At 39.2% G+C, this 17,901-nt stretch overlaps 1 protein-coding gene across 1 annotated transcript in view; it reads left to right on the top strand.

The window, feature by feature from the left end:
- The window catches only part of FHIP1A (FHF complex subunit HOOK interacting protein 1A), a 233,138-nt gene that overhangs the window by 7,113 nt on the left and 208,124 nt on the right, over positions 1 to 17,901 (top strand). The window lies entirely within an intron of this gene.

Raw genomic sequence — 17,901 nt, forward strand, 5'->3', positions numbered from 1 at the left:
ATTATTTTTATTTTTTTTTAACTTTAAGATTTATAAAGTTATGTTATCTGAACCTTTCAGTTGATAGGGTCAGGTTTAGTAGTTTTTAACAAGGTGTATAAACGTTGGGCCATAGGAGAAAAGTTTATGGTCCAGTTGCTACAATAGCCTGCCAGTACAAGCAAACCTCACAGTCGATGTTTGATTTTAGGCTTTGGGAAGTTCAGGGTGCCACAAAGCCTGTCTGGATCTAGATGTAAGTCTTTTTTCTGAGATTAGATCTTCTAAATATCATACTTGAGTTTATACAGATTGTAATTTTTTCTTAGAGAATTTATATCCCTTCTTGGCCAGGAGTTTAGCAAATGGATGTTATCTTTTTGTGAGGAGGCTTGAGATGGGGAGCGGAGAAGTAAGTCATTCTCCTATCATGTTCAAGTAGGGACTCCAGGGAACTTGATATCATCTAGGTCAGCCTTCAAAACTTATAAGAAATAAGGGCTTTCAGTGAAACCCTGGGGCATTGCTATCCAGGTGTTTCGCTGTCCTTCCCAAGTACAAGGGGAAGGTATTGACTTATTTTATGTACTGGGATACTAGAGAAAGCACTACATACATTAAATCACAGAAAAAAAATTGCTCTCAGTAGGGAATGCAGGCTAATAAAGTGTGGGGATTGGGGGCAACTGGTGACAACATGGCTCCGAGGTCACAGGCAAGCTTCCATTGTGGCCATTTACTTTCACAGGTAACACAGGAGTGTTGTAGGGACTGGTGTAAGGGATATTGAGACCCTGGGCCTTACACTCTTCTATTACTGGGTTAATGCCTTGAAGGTTCTCTTTATTTATATGGTACTGATTAATTCAGGGGAGAGGTTTTAGGGGATCAATTTGGATCTTAATGCATTATGGATTTTGTCAATATTAGTAGAGGATTTTGACCTTAAGGAGTGTGGTAGCTGATCTAATAGGGACAGATAATTAGTGTCTTTTGGTATAAGTTCCAGTGCTTCCAGGGATGGAGCAAATAAAAGATGCTAAAGGGTCATTTGATTTGCTTAGTAGCTATTTTGGTTGCTGTTTTCAAATTCTAGAATTGTTTCCCCTTTTCAAGAGTATAACAGTTTTCTAAGGAACTGTGGCTCAAAAAAATGAATAGTGGTGGAGGAACTACGGAGAAAAGGGTGGCCATCTCTTAAAGGGCCTGAGCAAAGGGGATAGGTGTAGAGACAGGAACCTGTTGAGGTTTATTAGAGACCCCCACCGTCTGAACTGCTTTAGTACTTGGAGGCAGGGGCTGTTTAATGGTAATGGAGATGAGCACTGAGAATGTAGCTCTGGTGTCAGTAAGTACAGAGAAAGGTTTATCCCCAATCTGGAGCATGGTTTCTCGATGAAGGGGAAAGCTTTTCCCAAAGCCCTTAGAGTTCCTTGGAGTCCTGTCATTTGGGATTAGGACATTGGAAAGGTTGGTTAGAGGGGTGAAGGCGCCTGGAGAATTTAAGTTTGTAGCAGTCTTTCTTGCAGTATCCTGGCTTTTTGCAGTAATGACAGAGATCAGGAGGCATTTGATTTTGTTTAGAGGCCCCATTTGTTGGGATTGAAAATTAAGAATTTCAGTGGTCTTTCTTCTTAGTTGAATCATCTTGGGTATGGGAGCTAGTTAGCTAAATTAAATAAATCTGGAGTTGACACAGGCTCCCATTTCATCCTTGTCCTTTTTAGCAGAAGAGAAATATCCCACTTCAGCCCAATAATGAACAGAATTAAAGCCTACCCGAGTGGATTTAACGTCCAAAGGAAGACCAGAATTTTCTTTAAAAGCAATTTGGAGCCAGCTAAAATAATCATGGGCTCATTGAACTTTTGGGCACAAGCCTGAATCTTATTCTAATTGACTGGGAAAATCCTGGGAATTGCCAAATGAAGTAGTTTGGTTATTCCTTGAGCCTGATCATAAAATTAGGCAGTAGGGGTTTCTCTGTTCCCACTTGTCATTCTAAAGACTTTTGGGGATCATTCCACTTCGCAGTTTCATCCAGCATTGGGCCTGGCCTTCACTGACAGGCATATGGACTATCTGATAAGTTGAAGAAGCCAGGTTGATAAATTTGAATGACTCTCTGAAATTCCTCAGCAAATCTGTGGGGATCCTTAGTTACTTTGGGAAAAATCTTTGACCATGGCTTATAGTTCAGCTTTGGTCCAGAGAACATGAGAAATTAAGGACTTTGTATTTGGATCCTCAGAGGGTCTGATGGTTTGTGGGAGGAGGAATTGGGGAGAGGACTGGCGAAATGGGGAAGTGGTGAGAGGATTGGAATTAGGAAAGTGGAGAGTATTGAAGAGAGAAGGACAGTACAGAAGAGAAACAGGAAGCCAGCACTGGAGACAAGGGGGACAAGGGAGAAGAAAAAAGCCTCAGAAGGTTTTCTGTTTTCTTTGGCTTGTTTGTTCACCTCAGTTAATTTAGAAATTTTTTTTGTAAAAAGGCAATTATAGAATCTTGGATATGTTTAGAAGCCTCCAGGTACCAACTAAAATAGGAATCCCATTCAGTCTATTTAATTTTAGAGCAGTCTTCTAATTTAGTTGTGAAAAAAGCAGGTAAGGGGAGGTTGAAAGTTTCTCATAATGGCCATTGGCGTTCTAAATTATCTTTGGATAAGTTAGTCCATTTAGTTTAGAATGTGTATGAGGAGGGACCATAGTTTTTGAACATAAAACCAATCAGGGTTACAGAAAGGGGACCTCTTGAGAGGATTTAGAGGATTGGGATTCCATACTTCAGAACCAGAGGTTCAGGGACCTCCTGTGTTGTTCAGTTGGTTAAGCGGCTGACTCTTGGTTTCAGCTCAGGTCATGATCTCATGGGTCGTGGGATGGAGACCCCCAAGTCAGGCTCCTCCCTCAGTGAGGAGTCTGCCCGAAAGATTCTCTCCCTCTGCTCCCCACCCCCCCAATAAATAAATCTTAAAAACCAAACCAAACCAGAGGTTCAGAAAACAAATGAGTACTCATCAAAAAGATGATATCTTCAAGAAAACAGATCAACCAAAAGAAGAGAACTTGAATCCAAGAGGAGACTTACTGAATTAACTGAAAGGAAGAAGACAACTCATGGAATTGGAGAGTACCAGGGGCTCAAGTGGGCTCCAAACATGGTTCTGGGGGGCATTAGTTTCTCAGGGGTACCTCTCCTTCAGTTCCCACTTCTGACACCATGAAATGTCAGCCTTTTAAAAGAAAAAAGGTAAACTTCCGAGCCAGCAAAATTGAGCTTATTTGGGAATAGCAGAAAAATTGCAATTTAGGACAAACTATGGTGTACCACAGGCAAGCCCAGACAACAAAGGAGAAGAGCATCCTTTTTTTTTTTTTTTTTTTTTTTAAAGCAGGAGGGGCATTGGGGCAGAGAGGGGATCTTAAGCAGGTCTCACGCCCAGCACAGAGCCCAGCTCAGGGCTCAGTCTCACAACCTTGAGATTATGACCTGAGCGGAAACCAAGAGTTGATGGGCTCTCAACTGACTAGGCCACTCAGGCGCCCCCAAGCATCCTTTTATAAAGGAAAGGAGGAAGTTGGGAAGGGCTTGTTTTGAACAAAAGTTTTGTTTAAAGTAGTCGCAGCTTCTCATTGGCTGCAGGCAAGGGCAGCTTGCTGTTGTTGGGCTCAGAGGAAACCTTCCTTCTTTTGGACTATACAAGCTGTGACTGCGAGTGGTACATGTGTCAGAGCCCCCCTTTCATGGCTTCCCAACTCCAATTTTGAATTCGGTTTCCTTAACACATTTTCATATTTTCCTCCTGTGTATGGTGGACTTAGACCCAAATCCAGGATATCTCCCCGCCTCCCTCCTCCCTCCCTCCCTTCTTCTTCTCTCTCTCTCTTTATTTCTTTTTTTTCTTTCTTTCTATTTATTTATGAGTGACACAGAGGCAAAGACATAAGCAGAGGGAGAAGCAGACTCCCTTTGGGGAGCCTGAGGTGGGACTTGATCCCAGGACCCTGGGATCACGACCTTATCCAAAGAAAGACACTCAGCCACTGAGCCACCCAGGTGCCCCCAAATCCAGGAATTCTAATACAGAGGCCAAGCTTTTAATTTTTTGCCCACTACATTTTGTGAAGTGTTTGGATGTGAAATGAGATCTTATTTATTAGCCAAAACATGACCTCACTGGGAACAGGACAGTGTGTAAATATGTATATATATATATGTGTTTAGAATTTTTATATGTTTGCATGTCAACAGTGTGACTATACCTGGGGAAGTGGGGTGGGTGAATAAATGCCCCAGCAGATTGAGAACAGAACTGTTGACCATCTAAAATTGAAAAGAATCAGGAAATACTAATATAAGTGTGTGATATGCAAATATGGAAGTCATTACCAGAAGAAACATCTTCAAGAATTGAAGGAGCTTCTTTGGAAGAATGGAATTCATGGATGGAGAGGAGCCAGACTTTCTGCTGCTGTCCCTTACTGCTGCTTTTGGCTGCGTCCCTTACAACTATATACCTTATGTTCTGTGATGTGTAAGTACATAATTAAAAATCCTTTGGCAAGGATAGCTTAAAGATGTGTTTTCAGAATTGTAGAGCTCAAAGGACTACAGAGATTGTTTATGCCCAGGTTTTTCATTTTGCAGGTGAGGAAACTGAGGTATGGCAGTTCAAATGTTTGTCAAGGTCCCATGAGTATAGAGACAAACCTCTCCAAATGCAAGTTCATATCCCTCCCCAAGCAGGTGGAAGATTCCCCCATGCTTATTATTTCTCAGTTACCTTTCTTGGCAATTCTCTTTTCTGTTTTTTTTTTTTTCCCCGAGTCTAGTTTTTACAGTGTTCAAATAGGTTACAAAACCGTGCATCCAAGAGTAGTTCTCTCAAGTCCTCATATTTTCCTGTATGAAAAAGCTTCAATATCTTTAGAGTCTGCAGACTCTGTACCTTTAATTCCGTAATAACTTTTGATTAGAATTAGAGATACTTAAGGCAGTTTGTCTGCAACTATTTAGAAATTTAGTTGTATTTGATAAATACTAGAATTTGGGCTGAACTTTTATCCTGAGAAGCTCTGACTAACTCAGGGGGCTTTTCCAGTATCTGTGTGTTGCTTAATTTTGAAGTTTGAGAATAAGGATGAAACCTTTCCAAAAGAGAGGAAGAGATGGATGTGAATTTTAGAGCAGTTATTGAAAAATTTTGGGGCGCCTGGGTGGCACAGTTTGTTGACCGTCTGGCTCTTGGTTTCTGGTCAGGTAGTGATCTCAGGGTCATGAGATTGAGCCCCAAGTGGGTCTTTGTTTTCTGAGTGTAGAGTTGTAGATTTTTTCTCCCTCTGCCCCTCTGCCACATTCTCTGTCTCACTCTCTCAAATAAATAAATCTGAAAGTTTTTTAAACCCTATGTTTTCTCTTTATCCTAGGTTTTTCTCCTACTTCCCTTGAAGTATATCAGTAACATAAAATAAACCTTTTTCTGGTTATACACATATATTATTCTGTGTTCAAACATTATAAGAATATGTCATGTTGAAATTTAAAGTGCCCTGTAGTATTACATTCTAGAGAAACTGCTATAAATATGTATATGGTTTTTCCTCCAAATTTACCTCCATATTACAATATTACTGTGATTGTTAATCACTACTGGGGTATTACTAAACAACTTTCAACTTGGTTTTTATTTTTAGCTTAATAGATCTTAAGGGTATTTCTGTGACTATACATACAGAACATTCTGGCTATATAATATTACATCACAGGTTATTTAAACAGCTTCCTATTGTTGGAAATTTGGGTTGTTTCCCATTTTACTATATTAAGAACAGTGCTTTAGAGAACATACTTAAAGTACACTTGTGTGTTTTCTGTACGAGAATTTTGTGAAAGTTAAAGACATGAAAATATTAAATTTCTCTAATTTACACTTCCCATAATAGTATCCCTCCATTTAAAATTATATTAATACCTTTTTTCTTAATGTGTAAGACTAAAGATAGAAATGATTAATATGTGACCAGACACTGAAATGGGAGGTCATGGTAGCAAAGGCTCTGAGCTTTTAGGTGGGTCTTGCCTCATTTCCACACATTTCAGGTTCTTTTGGTTTTAATATTTTCCCCAAGAGAACATAGTAATTGATAACAGCTATAAAAATACTCTGCAGTTGGTGGATGAGCTGCTAATTAGTTTTTATGGAGCATAGTTTTTTTTTTTTTTTCCCCAAACATTTTCTTAAGAACATTATTCTAGGACATGCCTTTAAGGAGTTCAGAGAATCCTCTAGGTTTTGCAGACTACAGAGTGAGTGTATTTTGGCTCTGCTTGTGGTGTTAAACTTTTACCTCTGTGGAGTGGCGCCTAGAAGTGTCTGACTTCGGCTCAGGTCATGATTCTGGGGTCCTGGGATTGGCCCCCTCATTGGGTTCCCTGCTCAGCTGAGGAGTCTGCCTCTCCCTCTCCCTCTGCCCCTCCCTCTGACTTGTGCTCACTCTCAAATAAATAAATAGAATCTTAAAAAAAATTTACTTCTGTTGAAATATTGATAATGGGTCAATTTTAAGATCTTTAGATTTATAGAAAGTGCCAGCAATGGATTTTACTTTTCTGTGTGTGAAAAATGTGAAATAAGATACTTTGGCTAAATTTCATAACTCAGGGTCATTGAAGCTGGAACATTTCAGGAATTCCTGTGGCGAAGTTTTTATTGACTATCTTAGAGAATAGATTAATATTTTCATTGAGTCCAAGCTTTGTTCATAACCATTAAGTTAGAAGATTATGTTTCATTCTTCAAAATGAGTGTCTTCTGTTTGGTTTCTGTTCATGCAACTTATACTTGGAGTTCCAATCACTTAGGATTTTCTTTGTAATATATCAAAATGAGTATAGGAAAAAAATATAAATCTACATAGACACATATGTGTGTATACATATGTTTATACATTCATGTATTCATGTGTAAGTATATAGTGATATAAGCTGAATTTTAAAAATGCCTTTAATAGATCTGTTAACATGGATATTTTGTGAATCTTCAAAATGAAGATGATGTCTGTCCATATTGTTTTATTAGGGGAACTGTTTCTTGATATTTTTTTCTATGAAAAATTTTCTTAATAAAACTATTTCTGGGACGCCTGGGTGGCTCAGTGGTTGAGCATCTGCCTTTGGTTCAGATCATGATCCCAGGGTCCTGGGCTCCCTGTATGGAGCCTGCTTCTCCCTCTGCCTGTGTCTCTGGCTCTCTCTCTCTCTGTGTCTCATGAATAAATAAATAAAAAATCTTAAAAAAGAAACCAAACTATTTCTTAGTATATGGAGAACTTAATAGTTTGGATATGCTTTCAGTTTGATCTTTTGTGGGAAGACGCAGCCTTTCTAATGTATTCTTGATTATTGTCTATTCTGTAACATGAAGTCAGTTTTTTAAGTTGAGTAAAGTCTCTCCTACTCGTGTGTATTACAAAATGTTGACATTTTTGCTTATTCTCAGCAAGATGTAGTCATTTAAATGCATATGAAAAAATCTGACAGCGGAGTTTTGTTGGCCTTGATTTGCTTCATGAAACACTATTTACCTGAGTAGTATTAAATACTTAATGGTTACTGCAGTTTTTTTTCCAGATTGTATTTATTTATTTGACAGAGAGCAGGGAGAGTGACAGGCAGAGGGAGAGGGAGAGGCAGGCTCCCCATGGAGCGGGGAGCCAGACAGGACTCAGTCCTAGGACCCCAGGATCACGACCTGAGCTGAAGGTAGATGCTTAACCCACTGAGCCACCCAGGCACCCCAGTGAATGCAAATTTCTTATCAGTCTGATTAAGTTTGATCTCTGAATTTCCTGCTGGTACTTCTCCACTGTATGACTGTTTGGGACCTTGCACATCCTATTTGAAAAGCAGACCCTGGAGTTTCTACAGATGAATCTGCTGATAACTTGTATTTAGGTAGTCTGGGCCCCCTCTTTTCCCCTTAAAGTAATCCTACCTCTTGATCATGTTTTAGGGTTAGTTTGTCACTGAGGAGTGGTCATTCCTTTCCGGTGAATCACAAAATGAGTAGGTTTGATGAGGCTTCCTGACTCAAGTCTGACTGACTCAACCTGCTGTCCTCCAAGCTTGTTAGTTATAGGCATGGTGGGGGTGGGGGGCAAACTCTCAACTTGGCTCTCTTCCTTCTGTGGATAATTTATAAATCTGCATCTTCCTTGTTGACCTTTGGAACCTTAGGCTTGCTCCTCCAATTCTTGCCAGAGAGATCTACATTTGGATCCAGATGTCAAATTAAATACAGGGTGGCACTTCAGAGTAACTTCCATGTTAATCACCAGTAAAGTACCTCATATTGAATAGAATTCAACATGTGTTTATTTGTAGATGATCTACCTCTTACTATCAATTACAATATTTTATTTTTTTTTTTTTTTATTTATTTATGATAGTCACACAGAGAGAGAGAGAGGCAGAGACATAGGCAGAGGGAGAAGCAGGCTCCATGCACCGGGAGCCTGACGTGGGATTCGATCCCAGGTCTCCAGGATCGCGCCCTGGGCCAAAGGCAGGCGCCAAACCGCTGCGCCACCCAGGGATCCCAATTACAATATTTTAAATCTTATTTTTGTTTCCAGGTTTTCTTTCTCTAATCCATTTTCATGCCATAGTCAGTTTGATTTTGTAAAGTACAGCTTTGCCCATGTCACTAATCACGGTCCTTTGTAGTCTACTGGTAATAACTCAGCTCAAAGTGGGATGATTAATTTTATGTGCCAAATTGACTGGGCCACAGGGTGCCCAGATATTTGGTTAAATAGTATTTTGGGCATGTCTGTGAGGATGTTTTTGGATGAGGTTAACATCTGAATCAGTATATTGAGTAAAGCAGATTGCCTTTGTCAGTGTGGGTGGGCCTCATTCAATCTGTTGAAGACCCAAATTGAAGAAAAAGACCAAGTAAGGAAGAATTCACACTCTCTGCCTGACAGTCTTTGAGCTAGGCCATTCATCTTCTCTGTCTTTAGACTCAAACGTGGACTTGAACTTGAGCTATATTATTGGCTCTTTTGCTTCTCCAGTTTGCTGACTGTAGATTGTGAGATTTCTCAGCCTTCATAATTGCATAACCAATTCCTTATAATATCTTTCCTTGTAATAAATATCTCTGGTGTGTGTGTGTGTGTGTGTGTGTGTGTGTGTGTGTGTATAGATTCTTCTATTGATTCTGTTTCTCTGGAGAATACTGAGAGATAGGCAAGACATCCATCTATGATCTGGTGCCCTATGCAGATCCTATGTCCTGGTTGCCATACTGGTCTGTTCTCATTTGTGAGCACATCCAACCTATTCTTTTCTGTCCACCTCTACTGGGAGTAGCCCTTCCTCTTTCTAGTTATTTCAATGATATACATTCTTCAAAGCCCAGTTCAGAGCCTGTGACCTGCATTATGACTTTGGAGGCTATCTTTGGCTATACCAATTAACTGGCATGTGAATCTCTGGACTGAAATTTTACAGGCTGAGTTACTTTTTAAGTAATGTTACTTTTTATACATAAGACCTTCTTCTAGATTATAATTCCTTTAGGATCCGGATTAAGGTCTCTACTTCCAAATCCTCCACTGTTCTTGACCTTATCTTTTACTTAGTAGGTGGCCAGTGATTGATTGTTCACTGTTTTTTTTTTTTTGTTTGTTTGTTTGTTTGTTTTTTAAGCACTAAGATCTACTTAGGGAAGTAAAGGCTAATGTGGGGCTTGCGTGCCCACACTCTGTCATGAGCCCATGGAAGAAATGTGTAATTCATTTTCCACAGGACCCAGAAGTCTTTATCAATGCAGTACTCCAGGGAGATACTGCCAGTTTGGGGTTGTTACCAGAAATGAAACCTATATATCATCCTTGAACTTTCCTAAGAAAAAAACTGAGTCCTAAAGTCCCGTTGAATTAGCCCATTCCTGAGGTGCTGGTTTGTAAATACTCTTGCTGTTCCCTGCTTGACTCTTGTCTCTTATTATTCCCTTTGCTGTGCTTCTGGCTAAGTCTTTTTATATCTTCCTCTGTAAATATGCTATATAGCACATTTTGTCAATAATTTTGAACAAGGGTGAAGGAGAAGAAATATGAAAATGAGCTGTGTGTTCCTAGGCAATTTGGATTTATCAAATTTTATGCAAATTTTATTCAAGCAGAGTATGATTTTCTTCATTTTACCTGCAGTTGAATGCAGTTTTTGAGGAACAACATTGGAAATCTGACCTCCTTCTGTTCTTTGGTTCATCCTTTAAGCTGAAAATATTGGAAACCCTACACACTTTCCATCTCCCTTACCCTGCTCTCCTGCAGGTATCTTCTAAAATATTAGAATTTACTTACTCTGTGTTTTGTTTATTGACTTTCTCCCTGAGTAAGATTATAGAGCTCTATTAAGTACAAGGATATTTGGCTATGTTAGTATTGGTGTTCTTTGGCCATGTATCCCAAGACATAGACCTGTACCAGACACTGAAGAAGTATTTGTTGAAATGAGTAGGAGTTTGCTCCTTTGGAGCTCCTTACCCCCACCATTTGTTGCTTTGTTGCTTAGCCTTTCTCTTGTGTCCTCTGAAAGGTCTCCCTTCTTTCCTTCCTGTTACTGAAGATCACCTCTCTCCAGACCGGGTTAGTTCTTCCAAACCATACAACTACCTATTCCCCAGATCTGTTCCTCTGTAATAATCACATCATAACAGGAGGGATTTGTCATCCCCTAGCTGTTCATGGTTTACAAAGCACTTCTACATATATGATTTCACTTGAGGCATCCCTGAGTCTGTGACAGCTTTGCATTCTTCAGGGGCTTTCACCAAAGTATGCAAGTGAGCATAATCTTGTCCTACCAGGAGATGCATTCTCCATTATGTGCCAGGTATACCTCCCCTAAGCTGTGTGGTTGCAAAATTACGTGTGACAAGCATGCCTCTTTGATATCTTCTGGCCTTTTAGTTAGGGACGGTCATTCTGTTCCCAGAAGAGCGATTATGTGGTATAAAGTCCTCAAGGAAAGTGATAAAAATGAGAAAGGGTAAAAAAAGAAACTACATGAACATACATTTATGGGAATCTCTTCAGTGGAGGGTACTTGGCTAGATGCTGAAAAACTGTTGCCTCAAAGTTAATTTGCTAGCAAGAGCTACACCTGTCTGGAGGGAATTAGGAGATACAAGCTTGAACCTGAGGAAGGTGGCCTGAAGGATGTGCAGATGATGTAGGGATGAGAACTGGTGGCTTCCGCATTCTCCACCAGGAAGTTGCCTTTACTGTCTTGGCCTCTCTCCTTCTTAGCTGTGAAGATGAAACAAACCATTTTCTTCCTAAAGGCCCTCTGTTCTTGCCTCCAAGCCATGGGAGTACTCAATAACTATTAGCATCTAATGATGACACAGGAATATTCCTCTGAGCAATTGGAGAGCTGTAGGCGTGTCACACATTGACAGGTACTCACAAATCTCTTTTTGCTGTTTTGAAATATCACTGCCAGGGGAGTTGTATACAACTTGTTCTGACAGAGTGGTCTTAAATATTCATTCCTTTCACCTATTTCTTTAAGAGAAATGCCAGCATTTAGTCTTCAGGCTGCCAGTAGCAATTTTGGCAAAATTGTATTATAACTTTTTTAAGATACTTATTTTCAGATAACTCATTTATGTAAACATTGGTATGTTAATGTTATTTTTAATGATGGAAGAAAATGCACTTTAAGGTTAGTGGAAACTCGGAGGTTAAATGGAAGTCTCTGATCATTTATGCTCTCTGGTAGTTTAAGTAGCAAGGATTTATTATTGTGGGAGGCAGGATGGCAATTTAAATCCAAATCTGGTTCAGATCTCTGCCCTGCCATTTAGTGAATGTGTGACTTTGGACAAGTTATTTTCCTTTGATGAACCTTAGCTTCCTCATTGTTAAGTGGAGATAAGCATGCCAATCCCATGGACTTTCCCAGATAATGCAAAATAACAGTTGCGAAGTGCTTAACATGGGAGTAAAAATCAATGCACGGTAGTTGTTATTTATGTGCCAACAGGCTCTATTAGCACCGTTCTGGGGACTGTTGGGGCGGTCAAGAGATGTATAAAATCTATGTCTGCAAGGCCACAAAAGATGGCAACAGGTATTTAATTGACACATAAAGAATCAGGACAGTAGGTAATGAAGTGTTATTTGTACAGAAAGTAAGTATAAGAAACAAGAAAGGCAGAGGTCACTGTGGTTAGTCTTCCAAGAATCATGGTAGCGATTGTATTAGGATTTCTTTGGTCATAAATTATAGAAATGAAACTGTACAGAAAGGGAATTTATTGGCTCACGTGGCCAAAGTATGGGACAAGTGAGGCGAATCTCGGAAGCCCAATCTGAACATTTCTATAGTACCAAGACTCTTTCGTCTCTTATCTCTCCTTCTCTTGAGGTCAGTTCCCTCCGCAAGGCTGGGGCAAGGCTGCCAGTTAGCCAAAAGATCACCCAGAAAGGGGGCCTGACATTTTCCCTTAGTCCAAATCTCTGAATCCCAGGGCTGGCTCTGGTTGATCTCTCTTGGGTGACATCCTTGTCCTTACGTCCGGCAGCACAAATTATTTGGTAATTGGGAGCCCCAGTTAGAAATACATAGTTGCGGTGGGGAAGAGGCACAGTTTCCTAAAAGAAGGATTGTGCTTTTCTCGGAAGAAAGGAGGTGTGATGGACAGCCAGAGCAGGAGGTGTTTTTACTTCTGGAGGGGGAAGAGGACAGCTTTAGCGGGTTGCCGGGAGAGAGACAGATGTGAAGAACACTGAACCAGAGGCACAGAGTGTAGAATGAGAAGATGATTTGTATTAGTGAAATAGGATAAAGTTGTCTCAGAATGAATGGTTTGTAGTGGTTAGTTGAGGAGTTTGGAATGATCTGATAGGGCATACATCCTAAGAACTGACATCAGATTGATGTGTTCTATTGGGTCCTGGCTGTTATTTAAAAATAGGTTTTATATTGTAGGCCAAGTATTTGAACTGGTAACTTGAGAACGAAGTTAAGTGTGGTTGGAAAGTTGCACTCATTGAGTGTAGGTAGACAAGGTGGTCTTTGTAGTCAAATACTTTGTTGTGTTCATCCTGGCACTACCTTACAGATTGATGTTATCAAGCATTTATATACCTTTCCTGTAAGAAAAAAAAAAGCCAAAAAACTGTATTTCAGAGTAACCAAATAGTTTAAAAAATATCATGTTTTTAGAAGAATTCTAGCTAATAAATGCAGGAGAAATGATACAAATAAAATATAACCATTTTGTTACCCCTAATGACATAATAATAGATCTAGGGAATGGTCACCAGTGACCAAGGGTCAAAGGGTGATGGCAAACTTTATAATTGATGGATTAGGCTACTAACCCCTGACCCACTGATCAATCTTAAAGTTATAAAAAGAAAGAAATAGATATAGGCCTCCTAATTTGCTATGATAGAAAATATACAGAATCTTCCATGAAGTTTTTTGTCAAAAAAATAAAAAACAATGTAATTCTGATCAAACCATTATTATATTTAACTACTAGTTTATAAGAAGCACAGGAAAAAGAAGACCATGCAAAACAATACCATACAGAGAAAATCAGCCAAATCCAAGATGTAGAAATTTTTGTAGCACAAATTACTCCATTTGTTCAATTAATAAGTGACTGGAAAAACAGAGAGGGAAGAGAAGCTATCATTAGGAGACTTGAGATACATATCCATTATGTTTGGATCTTGATTTGGATAAATTAAGAAGTTAAAAATTATAAATAGAAAATTATGAGACTATTTGGTCAATTTAAACTCTGGATATTGGATAAATTAGAGGACTTTAAAAAAGGAATAATAGCAGCTCCTGGGTGGTTCAGTTGAGTGTCTGACTTTTGGATTCAGTTTGGGTCATGATTTCAGGGTCATGAGCTCAAGCCAAGCCCTGCATTGGGCTCCAGGCTCAGTGTGGAGTCTCTTTGCCCCCTCCCTCCCTCTCCCCCTCATGCTTGTGCATGAGTGCACACTCTCTCTAAAATTAAAAAGAAAAAAGGAATAATAGTGGTATTATTATTTTAAAAGAGTTTTTGTTTCTTAAAGATGCATGCTAATTTTTTTTTTAGTTTGTATGGTATGTTGTATGGTATTAGTTTCCTATGGCTACCTTAGCAAATCACCATCTCCTAGGTGGATTAAACAAGAGAAATTGATTCTCTCATAATTGTGGAGGCCAGAATTCTAAACTGAAGGTGTTGGCAGGCCATGTTCCTCTGAAGTTCTAGGGGAGGTGGCTTCTGGTAGCTGTCCTTGGCTTGTGGCTGCACCTCACTGCTTAGTCTCCCATCCTCTTCTCTGTGTACATCTGTGTCTGACCTCCTGCTGCCCCTCCTGAGAACACGTCATTGTATTTAGAGTCTCTTCGGGTAAATGAAGATAAATTCCTCCTTAAAACCCTAAATTACAATCACACCTTTTGCTATAGAAGGTAGTATCCACAGCTTTTGAGGATTAGGAAGTGATCTACCGTTGGGGACCATTTATTCTGCTTACCTTAGATATGATATATGGCATTTGCTTTGGCTTTCAAACAACCCAGCAGAGGCACGGGGTGCAAGTGAGAGGTAATGACTGGCTGAATTAGGATTGGCCATAAATTGTTAATTTTTAAGCAGAGCAATGGCGGTTCATTGTACTGTTCTCTCTACTTTGTATGTGTTTGAAAATTACCATAATAAAAAGTAAAAACAAGAAAGATAAACTCTCAGGGCAGGATTCCTTAGTGATCAGTTACTCTCAGCATCCAGACAATATATATCACATTAACCTCTGATTAACACAAACCTTAATTTTTTTCTGTCAGTGAAAATTAGGTATGGGATTTCTAATATCCTGGTTAATCCTTCAACTTTTCACTACCTTTTTAGACATTTCTTTGTGCTTCTCAAGAAAATTAAAGGATGAATGAAAATCTGTTTACTTGGAATCAGAAATTGTAAGATGTAAGATGGTTTAGCTAAGATAAGTCCTTTTTCTTTTCTGCACTAAAATCTGAGTGATTGTGAGAAGTGGCATGGTTGTCTGTGGAGACTCATGGGCGAAGTAACTTACTGTATTATGACGTCTTTCTCAAGCAGATGAAATTATAAAAGGGGTAGCATTTTTATGTTAGAACCTAACTTTTTGGGATCCCTGGGTGGCGCAGCGGTTTAGCGCCTGCCTTTGGCCCAGGGCGCGATCCTGGAGACCCGGGATCGAATCCCATGTCGGGCTCCCGGTGCATGGAGCCTGCTTCTCCCTCTGCCTGTGTCTCTGCCTCTCTCTCTCTCTCTCTCTCTCTCTCCTCTGTGACTATCATGAATAAATAAATAAAATCTTTAAAAAAAGAACCTAACTTTCAGCTGTGTTTTCATGTGGTCATAAAATGTTTCAATGACCCACAACTTGGGGTATACAGTATATTCCCTGGTATAACTCTGTAGCAATTAATATTTTTTTATGATTTACTCTTTTATGTAGTACTACAGTATAATAAGGCTGGAGAAATCTAGTTTATTTTATTGTTTTTCCCCCCCAGATAATGAGATTTTTCATGATTGTTCCTCCTCCTGTGCTGGAAAGATTTCAAATTATACATTTAAAAATAATCACATGAGTGGTGCCTGGGTGGCTCAGTTGGTTAAGTGTTTGCCTTTGGCTTAGGTATGATCCCAGGGTCTTGGATTGAGCCCTGAGTTCCCAGAGTTGTGCTCCCTGTTCAGTGGGGGAGTCTGCTCTTCCCTCTCCCTCTCCCTCCTGCTCATACTTGCTCTCTCATTCTCTCTCCAATAAAAATTTAAAAACCCCGTAAGATGATATAGAGCACAGCACTTCTCAAAGAGCTATTGTGGCATCTCAAAAATATGGTGTTTCTCAAAACACTGCTATGTGTCCAATTCAGCCTTAAGTGTATGTGTATAAATGATAATGGCTGTCAGGATACTGTTTTAGACTATTCAAGTTACTTTACATATACTTGAGTACCTTAATTTTTTTTTTTTTTTTTTTTTTTTTAGGGAAGGAAAACAAATTCATATGCAGAATCTCTGATCAAATAACGCCTGGGTCATGACTTCAGTTGCCAAAAACATCATGTTTAAAAGTGCATTTAACCTTTAGAAGTCAGTTTATTGACAAACCATGGCTTTTTATTCTTTCCTTGGTGTTTTTCATATTGGATTTGTTCTTTCCCAAGTTAAAAGCTGCATTTTGAAGGGTTGGTATAAACTCTAGTTGCAAAATCTCAAAATTAGACTGTCTTTTTTTAGCTCATGGAATTAGAATTTAGCTGGTACATTTGTTGTTGATATACGAGACTACTAAAACCCAGTTCCTTCTTATATATTCATTCTGAGCCACAATACAAATTGGTCTGTATAATTCAGACAAACCATATGGTCAAAATTAGACTTTGTTGTGGTATGTATGTTCATATAGTCTAGAAGGCTGACTACATTTTGAACTTATCATATTGCTATGACATTGTCTCCAAGCTTACAGGAAAGCTGCATTTCTTTGGAGGGCATGAACTGGAGATGGCATATTGTAACCTATGTTACAATATAAAAATGATTTTTCCATGTGGGTAAAGTCATTGGTGAAAGAATAGATTTAAATCCCTGCAAGCCTCTTGGACATTCTAGTTGCTTACTAAATGGTTTATTACAAAACTTGCTGGTGATTATTGAATTTCTCAGCCATTGCATCCTTTAAGAGTCGTAAAATCACCCAATTTATGTACCCTGCAATAAAGGAGAAGTGATATATGGAAATAATCAAGAGAACGGTTTACATTTCACTTGATGTAGTATCATGATAATCTGTTCTGCGCTTTTTAGCGTATGCTTGTGTAGAGGGAAGAAATATTTACTCAGTAATATTCTTTATGAAATAGATTCCCTTATTAGCCAGGTGTATCATAATTTTTCAGGAACACATATTTTTACCTCAAATGAGATACTTCTTAAGTTTTGTTTCTCTTTTTGCTACTCTTTCTTCTTCATTTAAAAGAAGACAAACTATGATCTAGAAAGCTGATGGAAAAAGAATCCTAGCATTCGTATGATGCTTTTTAGTTTGCAAGAAATTAACGAATAAGAGACTCTTAGGCAAAACCAAAGCATCATCTTTGGCTAAATCACAGATAGAGAATACTGTCCAGTCCTTTATTGAGTTGCCATCCTTGGTATCTCTCAAGTCCATTCATTTCTTTCATCTTCATTAACTCTACCCTCTATTCTAGATGATTACAGTAGCGTCTTAACCTGTCTTTCTGCTTCTACCATGACTGGTTTCTCATTCCAGCCTTAGATATCTAATCTGTATCTGTATAACTCATATGTATATATATATATATAATATATATGTATGTGTATATATGTCTATATATACACTATGTATACACTATGTGTGTATATATGTTTATTTAAAAATATTTATTTTATTAGGGAGAGAGAGTGAGGGGGAGCATGTGGTGGGAGGGGCAGAGGGAGAGGGAGAGAGAGTCCTAGGTAGACTCTGTCCTGAGCATGGAGCCTGATACCAGGCTTGATATCATGACCCTCAGATCTCAGCTCTGAGATCATGACCTGAGCTGAAAGCAAGGGTAGGATGCTTAACCGACTGCTCTACCCAGGCACCCCTGACTGTAGTGATATTTAAACAAGCAGATTTCTTTTTTTTTTTTTTTAAAGATTTTATTTATTAATGAGAGACAGAGAGAGAGAGAGACAGAGAGAGAGACAGAGACCCAGGCAGAGGGAGAAGCAGGCTCCATGTAGGGAGCCTGACGTTGGACTTGATCCTAGGTCTCCAGGATCAGGCCCTGAGTTGAAGGCGGCACTAAACCACTGAACCACCTGGCCTA

The sequence above is a fragment of the Canis lupus genome, chromosome 15, assembly GCF_003254725.2.
Source record: "Canis lupus dingo isolate Sandy chromosome 15, ASM325472v2, whole genome shotgun sequence".
Taxonomy (NCBI): Eukaryota; Metazoa; Chordata; class Mammalia; order Carnivora; family Canidae; genus Canis; species Canis lupus.